General features: G+C 40.3%; 1 protein-coding gene across 3 annotated transcripts in view; it reads right to left on the bottom strand.

The window, feature by feature from the left end:
* The window catches only part of TMEM108 (transmembrane protein 108), a 658,034-nt gene that overhangs the window by 575,005 nt on the left and 64,661 nt on the right, over nucleotides 1–18,368 (bottom strand). For all 3 annotated transcript variants that reach the window (XM_057315897.1, XM_057315896.1, XM_057315902.1), the window contains exon 2: nucleotides 11,841–11,935. The gene's annotated coding sequence lies outside the window, so the exon portion shown is untranslated. The remainder of the gene's footprint in view (nucleotides 1–11,840; nucleotides 11,936–18,368) is intronic.

Below are 18,368 nucleotides of genomic sequence, written 5' to 3' on the forward strand. Positions count from 1 at the left end.
GTTTATCTCTGTGTAGGGTGTGAGAGAGTGGTCAAGTTTCATTCTTTTGCATGTAGCTGTCCTATTTTCCCAGCACCATTTATTGAAGAGACTGTCTTTTTTTCCATATTTTAATAATCTGATTATTTATGTGGATAACCAAATATTTACTACAGATGATTATGGAATATAGTTAGACACTCCAATATACACATACAAACATCCATACATTCACCAAACTCACAAACTTCAAGTTTCAACTCTCTACTGGTAGGCTTTAATGAGAAAAGATAAGAAATAAGAGAAGACTCTATTTTATAAAGAAGAATACTAGCTTAGCCTTGGCTTCCAAACAAACCTGAGGCAACAATATCCTTGCAGGTAGGTTATTTTGGGATATGATTCATAGAGAGCAAGACTACAGGATGGAAAAAGCAAAACAGGAAGAAGGCAAAGCCAACACAAGGATGTGTTGAGTTGGCCATCCCTATGAGCAGCCAGTTCTTGATCTGCCAGGACCTTCCAAGGAGTCTTATGAATTGCATCTCAGAAGTGTTTACCCTGGAGACAAAGGAGGAAGCATTTATCCATCTGTTCCTCTCTCCCATTGGTCAAGGGTGATTCAAGTGAGAGTTTATTCCCCCTGAATTTCTGAGTTGCATATCTGTAAGAACAGAGCAGGATCCCACTACGTAGTATCAGAGAAACAATAGGGCAAGAAACTGGAGGTATGAAGTCATGGCATGAGCCCATAGGAAGTCTCAGTCTAACTGTCCTTGCATTAACTGGATAAAGTCTGCAGGAACTCACTGCCACAGAAGTAACTCAAGTTAAGAGATGGATCTGACAAATCTTTTAAGTAACACACAAAAGCTATCCAATCATATACATAAGGGTCATAGGATTTGAAATAAAGAAATTTGCTTTCAAGGCAGCTTTTAGGAATGTATCTTTTGTCAAAAATGCCACACATCTGCTTATGAACAAGCTCCCATCATCACTGTGTTAACTAAAGAGAGGAGAGTCCTCTGTAATGTCTCTACCACCAGAGAGAAATACAGCAGCTCTATATAGCACAGACTTACAGTAGCTGAGAGTAAGAAAGACACATGGCATATTTCTAAAGTATGATCAGACTGGTACAGAGATGAAAGACAGAGTATCATGAGCTCAACAAATATAAAATCATGCATGGCTAAAAATATTCAGCAGCAAACTAAAAAAAGAATTAAAAGCTCTTGAGTAATCATTATTTTTCATAAAGAACAACTAAGAATCTCCAGGTCAAACAATCCTCAAGGCTTAAAAGCATCAAACCTCCCTGGGGTTCAGCTTAAAATGATCCATGGACATCATATTTATGTGGCCATCCCATAAGAGAGGTACAAAATTAAACCAGATACTCTGACAAAAAAATTTTGTCTTAAGACGAAATTCACCCAAGGCCTCAAGACCAACTATGTGACCAAAAAAAAGTTAAAAAAAAGTAAAGTCTTTGCATTTATTCATTTGATCCTTGACAGTTTTGAAATAAGCCATGACTCTGTGAATAAGAGCCTGAAGGAAATTAGGCTATAGGGTTTAGGATAATAAGGCAGCTGGCAGACCTCAAAGAATGAATTATAGCTCCCATTGGTTTTCCATGGGAATTGGAGGTTAAACTCTGAGTTTACTTCGTTGCAGGCAAATATTTTATATATACTGTTCCACAGAAGGGAAGGAGGCTTGCTGAGTCAATCCATCGATCTGAACCACAGGGTTGACACCAGGGCCATCCACATCCCTCAAAGTGCTTACCACACACTGGAGGCTGCTAGGCTTGCCACCAAGTAAGTCAACAAATGCCAATAATATCAGGCAAGTAGGCAGAATTTCCAGGGAGAAAGTACTTTATAAACGCTAATGTAATTATCTTGAAAATGTGAACCTGAGTCTCTGTTTTATTCTTCCATAAATCATGTTCACCATTAAGGCCAGGCTTAATGCCTTGGGGAAGGAGGAACACTCACTTAGAACAAAGATGTCTACAGATGATCAAGAAAGGAATTGACTTAGAGGAAGTTCCCACCAGACAGAACGGGCAGGTCATACCCTATGTGAAAGGGAAAGAAAAACTAGGGGGGAGGGGGGAGTATAGGAGAAAGAGTTTGTTTGGTCCCATAGGGGCCCAATCCTCCTATCTCTCTGATGCTTAGTTCAGGCAGTGGAGTGGACAATGAAAGGACAGAAATTTAAGACCGAGAGGAGGCAAGAAGAAAGTGATTCAGACATGTCTATAAGCCAATAGGGAGACAAGAAAAAGTAGCCAAGGTTGAATACTATCAAGTCTGCATGGTGCTGCCATGGAAAGGTAACTATATGGTAGAGGCTGGGCCGGGGGCAGACATTCTACACAAGGCTATTGGATGGGACTTAGCTAAGACCTGAGGTCCAAGAATGTGCAGGACCTACAAAACCTGGGTATACCTGGTTCAGCAGAAGTCCTAGCCATAAACTTCTGCAGTCAATATCAGCATGGTTTTCAGGGACCAGGAAGAACATAAACTCCTCTCCTCCCTTCTGCCAGAAGGATATATGAGCTGCCCTCTATACCTAGATACCATGTTGGCTGAAAAGAGTCCTGAGACCTCGAGCTTGGGAGGGGGAATGTATGTGTGTGTGTGTGTATGTGTGTGTGTACACACTTATTTCTGGTATATACTTTTATATGTTATGTTCAAATATATATAATATATGTAAGTATATAAATTTATATAATTAAATAAAAATATATAAAAAATAAATAATATATGTCAAAATACATATTATTTTCCCTGAACTCTAGTCCTCAGGATTCTTTCCAGCTAACATGGTATCGAGGTATAGAGATATATCTAGGTGTGTGTATGTATGTGTGTGTATATATATATATATGTATATATATATATAAAACAAAGGTTTGCACTGCACTTATACGTGGATTTTTTCAATAAATACAGTACAGTGCTATAAATATATTTTATCTTCCTTATGATTTCTTCTTCTTCTTTTTTTTTTTTTTTTTTTTAAGAAAGAGACAGTATGAGCCTGGGGGGAGGGGCAGAGGGCAAGGGAGATAGAGAATCCCAAGCAGGCTCCACATCCAGTGTGGAGGCACATGCAGGGCTTGATCTCATGACCCATTTTGCATTAGTGGGGCGATGGGTGGCTATTAGTCTCTAGTCCATGTTGCCTTCACTCCAGGACCCAGATTAGTGAAGCCTCCATTATCAGGAACGTTTCAGTTTCTGAAGGCAGAGGAAAGAGAGAATGGAGAGTTTTATAGTAGCAGGTAAATATTTTGGTTCACATGTCACTTCTGCACACAACCCAGGTGCCAGACTAGTTACATGGCCCTATCCAAACAGAAGATGGGTAGATAAGAGTAGCCGCTCATGGACCAGGAAGAGAGGCAGACAGGATGGTTGAGCATTAAAATTATCTACCACTAATGGCAGAGACTTACTCTACTACATAAATCATTACTCTTCTTCTTGAAAGTTTGAATTACTCAAATTCTGTATTATCTCCCAGAACACAAAATGTAAGTTCTCCATCCACCCAGGTCATTCTTTCTTTCCCAAACTTATCTCAGAACTGGTCTGGGCTTCCTCATCCCTAACTCAACCTCCCACTACTACCTTCCTTCCAAATCCTTTCCACAGTGCTTCCATGAAATTACCCATTTCTAGGGGAACTACCTTCTCTATTCTTGTTGCCCTCACTTTCTCTTGACTGCCAAACACTTCCCAGCTTTCACCAAGCCAACCTGGACCCCCAATGCTCTCACAGCACCCACCATTCACTTGGACACTTATGCTTCTGCAGAAGCCAGGCAACCAAACCACATTTCTAGGAACTCAATGGTCCAACTTTCTAACATTCCACCAGCCAAAGGCCAATTAAAATAGAACAAATCGATAAAGTTCAACCTTGGCTGTAGATACTTTGAAAATTGCAAAAATCTGGTCCATTTAAATTGCATTAAGATTTGAGATCAATTCTAAAATTTCGTGACCTAAGTGTTTTTATTTTTTTAAAAAGCTATCTTTCTGTTTTGTGTCACCTTGCTCAGGAGAGCTGACAGGAAGCCTAGAACTTCCTCTGACTGGACTATATATAGGCAAAGCCAGAAAATATTGCCCTGATGTTTATACCTACAGCATATGCACTGCTTGGGAATTTGGAATCATCCTAAATAACTCCTCGAATTTGGTCCACATATTTGCATTTACTTTATCTGAGCTTTATTAACACCAAGGGTTTCAGTCCTTTCCCTCTCAGTCTTTATTTAGAGGTTGTGAATCTTTTTAGTCTATTCTCTTACCTGGACCTAGCCACAAATGTCTTCTAAAAATGAGTCCATGTTGCTGACTTTGTATGTGGGGAAAGAAGAGCTTTCCCCCTGAGATCTAAATCCACACAGGCAAAGGGTATGATTTATCCTGATTCTCTCTGCACATGTCTGGAGAGAAGTTGGTGGAAGTTAAGCACAGGGTGGGTTAGGGAATTCACTGGTCTCTTGTCAGGGAGGGGAAAAGCTTCTCACTAATCTCCTATGGGTGATGCCTGCAAACTCCCGAGGGTCGTCAGTAATTGCTTACAACTTCACCATAGGTCACTTCCCTGTGTCCTTCTGAGAAGCTTGTCATCCAGCAAACTGCACAAATACTGTCCTAATGAGACTGTGAACCTGAGATACAGATACAGGCAGACCTTTTCCTAAAGCAACAGTTTCATGGTCCACAAGGAAGGAAGAAAAAAAAAAAAGAAAACATTTCTAAAATTAGCAGTGAAAGTTCTTACCATAATCTCCTATCTCTTCTCAGAGGTATTTAGCTCTTCTCTAATTCTCAAGGCAAAACTCTTTGGATCTAATAGCTTACGTTCCTAATAGTCACTAAATCTTTGTCAGATTGTATTTGCCCAAAGATGGGAGCACCAATTTTTATTTCATCCCATGTGCTCCTCTTTCAATGTGATTGACACTCCCCCATGGATAGGTAGGACCTATATCCCTTCTGCTGAACCTGGGTGAGCTTGAGACTGCCCCTACCAATAGAATGTAGCAGAAGTGATGCTGTGTGACTTCTGAGGTTAAGTCAGACAGAGGGGACAGTGTCCACCTGGCTTTCTCTTTCAGGATACTCACCCTGGGAATCAATCCACCAAATAAACTCAAACTAGCCTATGTAGAGAGACTGCATGGAGAAGCCCAAATGAAAAGGAACTTTGACCCCAAAAAGCACCTACTAGCAACTGCTAGGTGATTGCATAAGCCTTCAGATGATCCCTGCTCCCACCTTCACATATTCCATGTGATGCCGCAGACATCATGGAAGAGGCCAGGTAATCCCTGCTGTACTCCATCCAAATTCATTACCCACAGAACTCAAAAGTATAATAAATTTGTTTTATTCCACTAAGTTTTAGGGTAATTTATTATGCAGCCATAGTAACTGGGACAAAATCTCTCCAGGTATTTTATCTCTTATTTCACCTTTAGGTTACTCTCAGAGTGACTTTTCAAACAACCTAAAGACCATATAGCAATATCTAAAGTAGAGGAAGGATTATTTCTGCCTATCCACATTTCAACAAAATAGGATTTTGTTTCTATGTTGGTAAGACGAAGGAAGTTATCAAGGTCATAGATTAGAACAAACCAGTTGGAACATTTCTTATCTTTGCTTCTTGGAGGAAAACAAGACTTTTTGAAGTAAAACTCTGTTCCTCACGTCGGTAAGGACCTCAAGCTCACAGACAATATATTTGTTTTTGTGCCTACTTGGCTTCCTCTTAATTTCTAAGGAGCTGAAAAGAGTGGAGAGCAGCCTCAAAAAAAAAAAAAAAAAGAGCAATAGCAACTTCAGTGTCCATTAATCTGAGAGGATCCTGAAGAAGAGGACGGCAGGGCTGGTTTTCATCTTAAAGATAAAATTAGTAAGAATCTCTGTATCAAGGAAAGGAATGGGTAAGGAATAGATGAGAAGTGTCGTGGAAATATTAAATAGTAACAAAGGACAAAAACCTCTCCAATAACCTTTCTGTAATTGATAGTTTTTATTTTAACTCACATTTTCATCAGTTCCAAAGAGACTCTTACCGAACTTCTCTTTTCTCTCTATGCTCCCACACCCTCAATGTACTCATCTAGCTTTGAATTTGTCTTGTCTGATAACTTCCAGGTTTGTACTGTCAGCCCAGACCTTGTCCCTAAACTCAAGATTCATACCTGGGTCTAGATCTGCTACTCATCGTCTCTACTTAATGGCTAACAGGCATTTCAAACTCAACTTCTCCAAAAAACAGACTTCTGGTGTTCCTTCCCAAACCTGTTCCCCTTCCTGCCTTCTCCATCCTAGGTGATAGAAATTCTCTTCCACTGGCTAAGAACAAAAACCCTGACATTACTTGACTTCGCTGTGATAAACCATAGCCCATCCAGCAGTAAATCCTACTGACTTTAACTTCAAATCATATCCAGAATCTAACCACTTCTCATAACCTCTACCACCACATCATCTCTTATCTGGATTATTGTAACAGCCTCCTAACTGGTCTCCCTGCTTCCATCCTTGTCTTCCTATGGCCTTCTTATGGGTCTTCTCATGCCAGAAGCCAGAATGATCCTCATTGGAAGAGGTCAGGGAAAGGATGTGACCCCCAGTTGACCCATGAGTTGGACCTGGGCATTTGGAGGCTCCTCACCCTCTGCCCTGTTCTTGGAGTGTACATTCCACTCACCTTCTTTGCCTCCAGGAGCTGCCCCAAGGACACGCCTTGAGATAGTGATGTGGTGTTGAGACCATCTGGATGGTATATGTGACTGAATCCTCTATATGAACTTTTAAGATGTGGCAGGTGGGTACAGAGATCTAGTCAGATCTACTGACATCTTGCAGCCGTCCTGTATGTAAGTGACCTTGCTCATTAAGCCTGGTAGTCTGGAGTGGCCTGCCTCTTTCTTGGGTCTCTCCCTACCCTCTGTGTGTGTTGCAGGAGGGGGGGGTATGGGGGGGCAGTGGGGAGGAGGGTTTTGATTATATCCAGGAAGCTCCTGAGGAGTTGGCAAACCAACATTCCTTAGGAATGTAAGACAAATCATGTGTTTCCTCTGCCCAGAATCCTCTAATGGCTGTGCATTTCACTCATAGTAAAAGCCAACATTTTTTAAATGGCAAATAAGTCCTGTCATGATTGGCCCCATTATCCCTCCTGCCCTCCTCCCCCCACCCGGCTCACTCTGTTCCAGGCCCACTGACTTCCCAGCTGTTCCTAGAAATGCCAAGAACCCTCCTGCCGTAGTGCTTGTGGACTTGCTCTTCCTTTTGCCAGGAACACCCCCAGCAACATATCTGTGTGGCCCATTCCCCACCTCCTTCCCCTTATCAGCAAGGCCTTCCCTCCCCACCCTGTTTAGAACAATAAGTCCCCTGTCCCAGCATTCCAAGTTCCACTTCCCTCTTCTCTTTTTCCTTAAAGAACTTATTACCCCAACATTAAACAAGTAAACAAACATGTTTGTTCATTCACCTATTGTCCATCTTCTCTGTTTAGAATGTAAGTTCTGCTACAGCAGAAATTTTTTTAAAAGATTTATTTATTTTAGAGAGAGAGAGAATTCGCATGAGGGGAGGGGTGCTAAAGGGGAGGGAGAGAGGGAATCTTAAGCAGACTCCCCGCTGAGCGTGGACCGCCCCCCCCCCAATGTGGGGCTCCATTTCACAACCCTGAGATCTGGAATTATATAATGGTGATGTTTGCAAATCTTGATAAATGTAATTTATGTGAATTAAATATTAAGAAAAATCGCAAGAGAAATAAATTAAGGTAAACTAAAGACATTATCATAAAAACACAAACACAACAACATATAAAAAATTACTAAAGAAGAAACAGTAATAAGCTATATTTTAGGCCACTTGCTTTTTGTTTATATTTCAGTTTTAAAGAAATTCCAGTTTTTCCCAGGGCATAATTATTAATTAAATATTATAAAAATATAATGCTAATAAACTATTGGAGATAAATATCAGATATATAATTTATTATATGGAAAATGAGAAAAGCCTGATACAAAAGAATACATATTCTATGATTCCATTCAAATGAAATTCTAAAATAGACAAAAATAAGCTCTGGCAATAAAATCAAAATAGTAATTGCCGTGTGTGTGTGTGTGTGTGTGTGTGTGTGTGTGTCTGTGCGTGTGTGTGTCTGTGTGTCTGTGTGTGTTGGGGGGAGGGATCGACTGGGAAAGCACTAAGGGAACTTAGAAATCTAGCGCTAGGGAGATAGAAATCTCTTACGCCTTGATAGTGGGTTACAAGATGTATGCATTTATCAAAACCCATCAAACTGTATACTTAAGATCTGTGCATTTCACTGTACATAAATTACTGTCTTAGTCGGCTGCAATACACCACAGATTGGGTAGCTTATAAGCAACAGATCTTTATTTCTCACAGTTTGGAGGCTGGAAGCCTGCAATCAGGGTGCCAGCATGTTCGGGTTTCTGTGGGTTGCAGACTGCTGACTTCTGGCTGTGTCCTCATGTGGTGGAAGCAACAAGGGAGCTCTCTCTGGGGTCTCTTTTATAAGGGCATTAATCTCATTCATGAGGGCAAACCTTTCATGACCTAATCACCTCCCAAAGGCCTCACCTCCTAACACCACTACATTGGGCACTAGGATTTCAACATATGAAATTTAGGGGGACACAATCATTCAGACCATAGTAATTACATTTCAATTTTAAAGTTTAAAGTCACAGAAAACTGTCCTTTAGACTTGAAGCCCAAATGGAAAATAATGGTGCTGTTTTAAGGGCTTTTATTAAATCTCAGGAAAATCCAATGATGTAGATTTGGAAATAAAACTCATCTTCAGGATGAAGAAGATGAAGTACACAATATTAAGTAACTTTGGTCGTCCACCTAGCCAGGAGGGCTGGAGCTGGAGTTCAAACCCGACCTGTGATTAACCATCCCTGTTCTACAGGGGTCTCTGATGAGGGGTGGTGAGGGCAACAATGGAACCAGAAAGGGAACGGTTTGGTTCATTTTTTCCAAATATATACCATGTTTTTAGCCTCAGCATCATGTGGATAAAGAGAAGATATGAATACTGAGTAACCAATCCAGGACTTATTCAAAGAGGTGACCCAATAGGATATTACAAGGAAAGATGATAATCTGTGGAACCATAGAAGTAGAAATAAAGATTAGATTTTGTCTCCTATGCCACAGTGCATTTTATTTGTTTATGTATATTTCACCTTACTAGAAAATTTTAAAAACATTAAATATTATCTTCACAGGAATAAATGAAGTAAACATATAGCTTTGAGTTATAACAAAGAATGAATGCTATATCGAGTAGCCACCATAATCAAGATAAAAGTCATTTCAAATGAACCCCATTTAAAACAAATGTGAAAGCTTTAGCCACATTGTATTGTGTGGCCGACTTTTAATGCATCTCCCTATACACAATAGCTTTTATATAATGTGGGAGAGGTGGCAAGAATAAAAATGTCAGAATAGATGGGAGCCTTATGGCACATTTCCCAATAGTCCCTTCCTTTAATGACCGAATTTGCTACATTTCCCTTAGTATGGCAAAATGGCAGGTAATTTAAATTCAAACAACCATGCAAGACATAGCCAGCTTAACAGGCAGAGGGTTGCAAAAAGGCACTCATAGGGATCAGGGAAGATATTAACCACCATAAAAAAACAACAGAATATAAATAATAGAATCTTGCTTACCACACAGACCTCTAACTATGGGGAATAAATACTTCCTTGATATTTTGGGACATTAAACAGAAAGGCCTTGAAAGAGAAAAAAGCACTTATTTAGGTGAATAAATATAAATAAAATAGTTACATGATACACATAATAGAAATACAAAAGAATATAATTGGTCCACGTAAGCCAAAACTTCTGCAGCAACTCCAAGCTACAGTGCAAAGGAGTTTAAGTTTTTTGCAGGAGGCCTTAGACCAGTGTTGTCCACTAGAACTTTCTGCAATGATGGAAATGTTCTATATCTGCTCTGTCTGATGTGGTAGCCTCTAGCCACATGTGGCTAGTTGAGCACTTAGAATGTGGCTAGTGTTACTGAGGAACTAAAGTTTTAATTTTATTTAACTTTAATTAACTTCAATTAAATAAACCAAATGTGGCTAATGGCCATTGTATTGGTCAGCGTGGCCTTGGAATGGTTTCCAAGAACTTGACAAATGGTCAAAACTGACCTTCTCTTCAAGGAAACCCCTAATGACTTTGTCATCTCCCAAACTAACTTTTGAACATTAGTCAGACTGATGTCTGTATGGTTTAAAGAGTTTTATTTGTTGCAGACACCTGCCATTCCCAGAGGGAAACTTATGGCCATGTCTGATGAAATTTACCCCACAGTAATGAAATGGATTGTGACATTTGGAAACGCTCTCACTCCTCCCCTTGGCCCATGAGATTCCCAGAGCATGGCCTTACACACAGTTGATGCAGACCTTCATCTGATTCTCGGATTCTGAACCAAGAAAATAACAAGGTCTCCTGGTGAGTTTCTTGAAAGAAAAGAAAATCGGTCTGACAGCCTGGCCTCTCTTCAGCAAGAGCTTGTCACTCTTCCTAACAGATTCCTTCCATGTGGTCAGTTCCTCCACATGCTATAATGCTAGAGCACTATAATCTGCTATAATCCTCTAGCCTTCTACCTTTCCCAAATAAATTGAGTCCTTGGTGGAAACCACCCCTGGAGTCTATGCAGTGAAGTTCAACTAAACAACGGATTCAGTTTTTGCTAGGAACAAGGTCATAAATTTAGCTAGAGATAGAATGCAGATTTCATTTAATCAACTGGTAAAAACTGCCTGAAGCAGTTATTAATTAATAAATTAACAATGTTCTGAGGTGTCTTGAAGTGCATTTAGGCGTGGTGGAAAATCATGCTGTAATCATTTAGTAATACCTTTCATAGGCTCACAAATGAAGACTTGTGGCTTCTGTGATATCTGCCATCCCTATATGTGGCAATGTAAGGCTACACAGCTGAGGAAAACATAATACAAACACATTTTCCACTAAATATCCTACAAGAGAGCATTACAGGTACAATAAGAGCACAGAGATAATAGAAATCAGTAGCAACTGGAAATACTGTGGATGGCATCATGGAAGAGGCTGCATTTAAGCTAGGTCTTAAAAGATGAGTGGATTGTGGGAGTAATAAGAAGGTCAAAGGCATTACCAGCAATGATACACGTAGGAATGCACAGCATGTCAGAGGAAGGGCAAATGTTGGGTGATGAGGCAGATAGAAGTACACTGAAAGATACTATTAAAAAGACAACAGGGAGCCAAATCCAGAAAGGCACTGGATGCCATACTGTGGAATTTTTTTCTGTAGTGTAGCAAGTTTTTTGAGCAAAGCTGTAAAATGGTCAGACCTGTATTTTAGAAAGACAAGTCTGGCTGCATGAGCAGGAGGGATAGATGAAACAAGATGTCAAATGTAGCAAGTTATTAATTCAGTTGCAATATAAGCTTCACAAAATTCCAAAATTGAGAGTCAAAGGGTGTATTATGAACATTGCTGTTGGTTGCCATCACAACCATCAATTTCTCTTCTTTGTTAGTTTATAAAATCTTAATTTTGTTCAGGCAGCTGAATTCACAAAGCAGTGGGGACTTTCACCTTACCTCAGGAGTTGAATCATAAAATTCACTGCCCTTTGCTGGTGATTTATTCAATAGACACAGAAAAGGTATTTGGCAAAATTCACTATACATGCATGATAATTTTTGGAGATGATGGATATGTCTATTACCTTGACTGTAGTTTCACAGGTGTATGCCTATGTTCAGACTCATCAAATTGTGTATGGGTAGACATCGGAGATATTTCAGGTTGAGTTCCAAACCACTGCAATAAAGCAAATATCACAGTAAAGTGGGTCAAAGGGATATTTTGGTTTCCCAGTGTATATAAAAGTTATGTTTACACTATACTATAGTCTATGAAGTGTGTAAGAACATTATGTCTAAAACACAATGTACATACCTTAATTAAAGGATACTTTATTGCTAGAAAATGCTAACCATCACCTGAGCTTTGAGTGAGTTGTAACCATTGATCACAGATGACCAGAAAATGTAATAATATGGGAAAAGTTTGAAATATGAAAATTACCAAAACGGAACACAAAAACACAAAATGAGCAAATGCTATTGGAAAAATGGCACCAATAGACTTGCTTGATACACAGTTACCACAAACCCTTAATTTGTAAAAAATACACTATCTGTGATGAACAATGAAGCAAAGTGCAATAATACAAGGTATACGTGTAAACATATGCAGTTTTTTGTATATCGACTATGCCACTATAAAGCTGTTTTTTAAAAAACTCCCATCAAAGCAGGAATAGAAAGGAGTTCCCTCTATCTGATAAAATGCACCGAAAAACCATGCAGCTAATGTTTTCCCTAATGATGACATACTGAACACTTTCACCCGAGGATTGGGAACAAGGCAAGGATAGCTTCTCTCACTACTTTTCCTAAACATTGTCCATAAGGTCCTAACCATGCATTAAAGCAAGAAAACATAGGTAAAAGGCATGAAGTATGGAAGGAAGAGGTAAAATCATCTTTATTTGCAGTCAACAAGGCTATATGCTATGCTAATTTATATGCATAAATTGTACAGGATCTTTAAACAACTAGTAGAACTAATAATTGTAGCAAAGTCACAGGATACAAGATTGATAATACAAAAATCAACTGCATTTCTATATTTTTAAAATTTTTAATTTATTTTATTTTTAATTTTATTCCAGTATAGTTAATACACAGTGTTATACTAGTGTATTTCTATATTTTGTCCATAAGCATTTGGAAAACAGAGTCTTAAAAATACCACCTTAAGTTTATACTAAAAAGTATTGAAAGCAGGGATTCAAACAGATATTTGTACAGTTTTTTTTCATAGCAGCATTATTCACAATAACCAAAAAGTAGAATCAACCCAAGAATCCATAGATAGATAAATAAACAAAATATGGCATATACATATAATAGAATATTATTCAGCCTTTAAAAAGGAAAGAAATTCTGACACATGCTGTAACATGAGTGAATCTTGAAGACATTTTGTAAAGTGAAATATGTCAGTCACAAAAGGACAGACGCTGCATGATTCCACTTAAATGGGGCGACTGAAGCAGTCACATTCATAGACACAGAAAGTAGAATGGCAGTTGCTGGGGGCTGAGGAAAGGGAAAAAGAGGGGACTTAGTGTTTAATGGGTCTATAATGGGTACAGAATCTCAGTTTGGGAAGATGAAAAGAGTTTTGGAAATGGACAGTAGTGATGGTTTATATATGTACACAAAATACTTAGGAATAAATTTAACAAAAGATATGCAAATCCTACGCACCAAAAACCCACAAAGCATTACTGAGAGAAACTGCAGATAATCTAAGGAAATGGGGGAAAAAAAAAAAGAACTATATTGGAGATTTATCCCACCTGATTTCAAGACTTCTTATAAAGGTACAGTAATCGGGTACCTGGATGGCTCATTAGGTTAAGTGTCTGCCTCGGCTTAGGTCATGATCCCAGGGTCCTGGGATCCACCCCATGTCCAGCTCCCTGCTCAACAGGGAGTCTGCTTCCCCCTCTCCCTCTCTGCTCCCCCTGCCTGTGCTCTCTGTCAAAGAAATAAATAAAATCTTTTAAAAAAATAAATAAAGGTATAGTAATCAAGACAGTGTGGTACTGGTGAAGGATAAATAGATAAATGGAACAGATTAGAGGGACTGGAAATAGATCACACATTTAGAGTTAATTGATTTTGGACAAAAGTCTTTTTAATAAATAATGCTGGTACAACCAGAAAAGTATATGGAAAAATATAATATGCAATGAATTATAAACCTACATACAAAAACTTGAAACTATAAAGCTTCTAAGAGACCACATATGGACTGGGGTGAGTCCCATGAATTTGTTTCAAACGAGTTTCCCAGGTGATATGTATGTTATGATCCAGGGACCACATTTTGTCATTATTTTTTAACAGAATGGTATGAGGGGAAAAAAACACAAATGCTAACATTTTTTTTTTCACTCAAATCTTCCTCTTGAATATTTAGAGAGAAAATAGTAGCTTCTTGGGAATAAATTGAAACTATTAATAATTTAGGATTAAGTAGACATGATAGAAGCTGTGAAGAAACATCTTTTTCAACCATGTTGAATTTAGGACTAGGAAACCATGGTTTTGCGAGAAGCCTAAACGGGATACTGTACCCCCAAGAGAAATTTACTGCATAAACATGCCTCAACCCAAAGAAAAATAATCATGCATATAATATGTACCCTTGCTTATGTGCCCAACATGAAGATAAGATATTCCAATATAATTCAGCCTGCTGGCCCATTCTTGCTAGACTGTGCTTCGTGCTGCAATCACTGCCACTTCCCTGGATTAATAAAAGCCTCCTGTATGGAGGCCATCCTATTATTCTTCTGTGATTTGTTTGCCATTACAGTCACCTCCTGCGTCATGCTTCTGTTTGCTGTATTTTAGGTTTTAGCTGGGCAGTATGCCCTTAGTGCATGCTTCTTAGAGCAGTAAACAAGCTTCAAACGAATAGGAATTTTAGAGCTTTAAAAAGGGAACCTCACAGGTGATGATCTCACAGAGAAGCACAGAGAGGGTAAGGATGAAGAGCGTGGGCTATGGAGTCAGGCAGCCCTGAGGTCAAATCCTGCTCTACCATTTACCTAAGTAAATGTTTCTTCAACCACTGAAGGTCTCGTTTTCTTATGTGTAAGATAAGGTCTTGTGAAGATTAAATGGGACAATGTGTAGGAAGTACTCAGCCTATTTCCTGAGCCCATTGTGAGTAACTACCATAACTAGAATAATATGTTAGGCCATACAAATGTGCATTCCTCCTCTGTACGTTCATGTGAAGCATCTCCTTAGCCAGTATAAAGCATTTATCGGGGAAAGGAGGAGGACAGGTAGAATGGAGTAAAAAAGGGAGGAAAGACAATTTTATTGCATAAAGAAAAACAGTGAATATTCAGATTCTGGCAGCCAAAATAGAATGATTTTGAGCACTCCCAGAGAAAAAGAGACAGAGAGAAAGAACTCTGAGGTACTGAGCATTTTATCTAAGAGACTGAATATTTCCCTAAAGGGGCCTTGTGGTAGACTGTTTGCCAAATTGGCTGTTGTCATTCCCATTTTTGTTTTTATGCCCTTTGCAACGTGACTTGGCAGCTCCTCCCATCGGGTGAATGTTCCAGCAGACTGAACAGCAAATGCAAAGACCCTTAGGCAAGAAGGCATTTGACAGTGTTCAAAAACACAGAGAAAGCCAGTGTGGCTGGAACGCAAGGGGAAGGAAGTGGACAATGACAGAAGACAGCACCAGGTCACATACAGCTTTTGAGACTAGGAAATCCCTGACAACAGAGGGACCCAAACTTAAACCATTGTGGCCTGTTTATACATGAGTACAAGAGGACCTATATTAAAATATTAAAATATTTTCATTCCAGTTGGTAAATAACCACAGTGCTGATCCCCCTGGGTGTCTCCATAGCCCTGGCACACCAGGCCACCCCCAGCATCATGAACCTTTCATGATCCTGTAATTTAAGAACCAGGGTACATAGAAGCCTCTAAAACTGACTCGTGCCATGACTGTGGATGTGTAACATTATCCCTAGACCAAAGGGAGACCACTTCCTTACCTACAGCTTTATGAAGTTCAGAATACGCATGAATTCATCCCATCAGTAAATAGTTATTACCCATGGGCCAGGAGGTATTGTAGGTATCAGAGAGGAGCAAGAGTTTACAAACCAGTTTCTACCCTCACAAAGCTTAAGTTCAGCATTCAGGCAAACTGTTGCCTGCAGGCAGTAATTTTTAGGCAGTGGTTCTCAACCCAAACTCCACAACGGAAATCATCTGAGAATTTTAAAAAGTACTGAAGGCTAGGTCCCACCCCCAGTGGGGATGATTTCATTGCTCTGAGGTGTGGCCAGGGCGTTGGCAATATCTAAAAGCTCCCTCGCTGACTCAATGTGCTGCCAGGGTTGAGAACCTCTCCGAGATGAGCTAAGATGGAAAACAGAGAGTGGGATTTCTACACTTTAGTAAAATTATGGGTGCAAACCTAGAGAAATAAGTTTTCTCTGCATGTCAACTAATAAAGGTAGATCAAGATGGAAGCATGATTTCTTGAAAGGTACTTTTCAGAAAGTTCTGGAAGCTGTCTTTGTAGAATGGCATTCTGACAAAATGCTGGCTGGGAGTCTGACCCAATGTTAGGTAGGTCAACTAAGCACATTCTGACAATACAGAGCAAAACTCTGGGCTTTATTCTCTTTAAAGATTTTATGTATTTATTTGACAGAGAAAGAGTGAGAGAGCACAAGCAGGGGGAGTGGCAGAGGGAGAGGGAGAAGCAGGCTCCCCGCTGAGCAGGGAGCCTGACATGGGGCTCAATCCCAGGACCCTGAGATCATGACCTGAGCCAAAGGCAGACACAACCAACTGAGCCACCCAGGCGCCCCAACTCTAGGCTTTTTGAAATAGAATTCCTTGGGAAAGAACTAAATGTGAACACTCCTACTACCCTTCCCTTCCCCCCGCCCCCAACCATGACCTGTTCACTCTCGAACTACACATTCCACCCAAAGCTAGCAACCAGCCTGAGGAATGGGCCTATACCTGGAATTCCAGGCCACAGATGAGGATTCCAGACCCAGAAAATAAGAACCACGACTTGGTGGATTGAGATTGCTTTTCAGAATGATTTCTTACCTCTCTAATTGCTTTCCAGTTGCTTCCCTAAGCTGTCCATTGAGTGACAAATGTTTTGAATGAGACAGAATCAAAAGCAGCTCGAAAAGGTTTGACCCAATGGAGAGTCCAGAGGAGCTGAGGAAACATGCGCCAAAGGCTGGGCTGCAGCACAAGAACTTTCTAGAGTCACTGGGTCACAGCGAAGCAGCAAAGCACATTCTAGGGCAATGAGTGTGCTCAGAACTAGCCCTTGATTATTCTATCTTAATGGAGGGGAATACAGATGTGGGTTTTCTGAAAGAGCAGCTGATTTTAATGAGCAGTTTGGTTTTGACTCTGGAAATCACTACTAGGTAAATAAAAAGGTATGCAGCACGTCTGAGCATATTTCAGCTGCGCAGCATGGAACGTGGCCAAGAATGCTAGAGAGTGAGTGGCTTAAATGTCAAAACTCACCAGAGAACCCCACAAAATAGAAACATCTCATTTAGAAATAACAAAGCCCTGGGAGAGCCTGGGTAGTTTAGTCAGTTAAGCATCTGCCTTCGGCTCAGGTCATGATCTTGGGGCCCTAGGATGGAGTCCCACTTCTCCCTCTCCCCAACCACCCCTCTCGTGCTCTAGTTCACTCTCTCTCTCTCTCAAATAAATAAATTCTTAAAAAAGAAAAGAGCTCTGAATTATGATTTAGAAGACAAGGACTCTTTTTTTTTTTTTAAAGATTTTATTTATTTATTTGACAGAGATAGAGACAGCCAGCGAGAGAGGGAACACAAGCAGGGAGAGTGGGAGAGGAAGAAGCAGGCTCATAGCAGAGGAGCCCGATGCGGGGCTCGATCCCATAACTCCGGGATCAGGCCCTGAGCCGAAGGCAGACGCTTAACTGCTGTGCCACCCAGGCGCCCCTCCTCATTTTTAAAATGAGGGGACCAGGCTTAAATGATCTCCAGTAGGATAGATGGATAAAATGGAATTTAATATCTGTGTGTGAGGGAGAGAGAAAGTACTGAGATCTGAAGCCTGAAGATTGGTAGCAAGTAGCCAAATTTGCATTTGGAGCCCAAGACACTCTTAGAGGATGAAGGTGGGAAGGCATCAAGACCCCAACACCTTGTCTCAGGAATTAAAACTAGTTGGAGTGGACTGGGAGGTTGCCCTGGGCAAAGCTCAGAGTCAGGAAATGGCCACAAGACCCCTCAGATTAACTCACCACCAAGGAAAAAAGATAGAACCACCAGCCTAGCCTCTGCACAGACTTAGGAATTCAAAAGGAGGCTGTAAATCAGTGCACACGAGGACTGACCCCAGACCAGGAATCAGGTAGCAGGCATGAGTCCTGGAGAAGTGGCTGTGTGGGGGAGCGTGAGGAGTGACAAGGATGGGCATCCAGACCAGGTTTGCCTGGAGCCCGCTCCTGGTGGAACTTACTCACAAGGGCTGGGGATCTTCACTCTGGACCCTCAAAGAAGAGCAGCGGCCCAAGAAAAAGTCTACACTAGCTGTTCCTTGGGAGCCACCAACCT

This window comes from Ursus arctos, unplaced genomic scaffold (genome assembly GCF_023065955.2).
Source record: "Ursus arctos isolate Adak ecotype North America unplaced genomic scaffold, UrsArc2.0 scaffold_20, whole genome shotgun sequence".
NCBI lineage: Eukaryota > Metazoa > Chordata > Mammalia > Carnivora > Ursidae > Ursus > Ursus arctos.